At 43.8% G+C, this 2,356-nt stretch overlaps 1 non-coding gene across 1 annotated transcript; it reads left to right on the forward strand.

The window, feature by feature from the left end:
- The first annotated feature begins 1,241 nt into the window (after positions 1 to 1,241).
- TRNAF-GAA lies at positions 1,242 to 1,314 on the forward strand. The gene has a single exon. It is a non-coding gene; the product is annotated as a tRNA-Phe (tRNA).
- The last annotated feature ends 1,042 nt before the right edge of the window (positions 1,315 to 2,356 follow it).

Here is a 2,356-nt window from a genome sequence, read left to right on the forward strand (position 1 = left end):
TGATCAGGCATTGGAACAGGCTACCCAGGGAAATGGTGGAGTCACCATCCCTGGAGGTGTTCAAGAAACGTGTAGATGTGGGGCTTCGGGACATGGTTTAGTAGGTTAGGTGATGTTGGGTTGGACTTGATGATCCTTGAGGTCTTTTCCAACCTTAATGATTCTATGATTCTATGATATCAGAAATGTCTGTTCTATGATAAAGCTCTTGGCTGGTCCTCAGATCAAGGTTGCTATTTAACTCCAGACTTGAGCTGTGTTGTATGGTATAGACTTTGGTCTTTAGGTAAAGCAAGGAGCCCACTTTTTTATTTCTTACCAGCACACCCAAACTTAATCCTACAGAGAAGGGATTTTGGCATTTTGGATTTATCAGACCAGTTTGGAAACTCAACCAGCACATTCTTTCTGATTCTGTTATTTGGTTTATTAACAAGGATGGAAGCACCTCTGTGCTCCACCCAGTTCTGATCTCTACTCTGCAATCAGAACCATGTGCTGTGGACCAAGGAATGACTGTGGCATCCCAGATGACTCTAATGCTGTGGAAGAGAACTGCATTAGTCAACACAACTGCTGTCCAAGTCTGGCACCCTGAACAGCACTAAAAAGAAAGAGAGTTTGAGGAATGAGACAAGATAGTGTTTTTAACACCAGAAGCAGAGAGAGTAGTCTATGTTTGCCCCTTTTACTCTCTTTCCATTCAGTCATCCCTTGATCCCTCCTTACAATCGATTTGTCCTTCTCTTCATCTTCCACCACCCTTGTCACTTCATGTTCAGCTTCCTCATCAGTAGCTTTGTATCTATAAAGACCTATCTCCATCTCCTTATTTTCCTTGCAATGATTTGTGAGCACCAGAGCCCTTCTCTAATCTCAAGGTAAATGTAGTCCTCTGTCAGCCTTTCAGGACCTCCTGTTTTGTTTAGGTGGGGTATTTTTGTTTGTTGGTTTGGTTTTTTTTGTTTGTTTGTTTGTTTGTTTTTTTTCCCCCGTTCCACTTCTATGCATCTTCCAGAGTCATATTATTATTAAAGTCATACTCATGTACAGAGGTTGTTTACATTGACAAAGAGGCTGTGCTGGTGCTTTGGACCACTGTTTTTGAGCCCAGTCTGTCTGTATCCTGTTCCCTGAAACAACTTCTTTAAGTTACAAGCTAATGGTAATTAACTTTGTTTGAAAAAACTGGAAGATTATTATGTTCCAGCAGGTTTTGTGAAAAGTAGGGCTACAGCACAGCTGAAGTAGCTCAGCTGGGAGAGCGTTAGACTGAAGATCTAAAGGTCCCTGGTTCAATCCCGGGCTTCAGCAGCCTTTTTCTGGAGGTTTTTGTGCCCAGTGCTGGGCTTTTCAGTACAAGGGAGATATGGAGCTACTGAAGAAAGTCCAGCAAAGGGTCAGGAAGATGATGAAGGGACTGGAATACGTCTCATACAATGAGAGACCTGGAACTGGTTGCCCTGAGAGGTTGTGGAGTCTCCATTCTTAGAAATAGTCAAAAGCCACCTGGACATGGTCCTGGGCAACTGGCTCTAGGTGGCCCTGCTAGAGCAGGAGGTTGGACCAGATGACCTACAGATGTCCCTTCCAGCCATTCTATGTGTAGAAGAGAAAGACACAAGTTTGTGTCTACAGCAGAGAAAAGCAAGGCTAATGTCACCCTCATAGATATCCATTAGCAGTGGCCACCTGGCCAATCAGCACAATGATATGGGTTGACCAACCAGCCAACAGCTGTGATTAAGGGTAGCATATCAGAAGAACCAGACCTAGATATAAATAAAAGCAAGTTTATACATACCTATCCTGACAGAACTGTTCAAACTGTTCATTGAGTTCAATGCTTCCTTTTTTTTTTCTTTTTTCTTTTTTTTTTTTTTTTTTTTCCCCAAACAAGCTAATAGCTCTGTGGACAGAGACTGTTTCAAAAACTATTTCATTGCCTGCTCTGAAATCCTAGTGTCTGTCATCTGCTGCAAGATCTACAACGCTACGTCACAGGCAGAGCCCCCAAATAAACTTCCGTTCTCGTCTAAGACACCATCTGTGTCCCATTTCTGCAGCGCTTGGCAGAGATCGCTTCCCTTCTATGGTATGTTTGTTCCCCTTGCTGAGCTGCCACCTTCTTTGGAGGTGGGAAAGTCAGTGGGTGGAATGGATGCCAGCTCTGTGCAAATGGAGATCATTTTGCTGTGGCAGTGTCCTTGGGTAGCAGGGTACTCTTGGTGTTCAGCCTTCGTCGGGTAGTCCCAGAGCAGACTCAAGGGAAACCCACAGAAGATCTAGAGCCAATACTAGGTCATTTTTGTCTGTAAGAAGGGGGAGAGGCTTCTCTGGGACATTGCCTATTAAT

Source organism: Pterocles gutturalis, unplaced genomic scaffold (assembly GCF_000699245.1).
Source record: "Pterocles gutturalis isolate BGI_N339 unplaced genomic scaffold, ASM69924v1 scaffold9943, whole genome shotgun sequence".
In the NCBI taxonomy this organism is placed as follows: Eukaryota; Metazoa; Chordata; class Aves; order Pterocliformes; family Pteroclidae; genus Pterocles; species Pterocles gutturalis.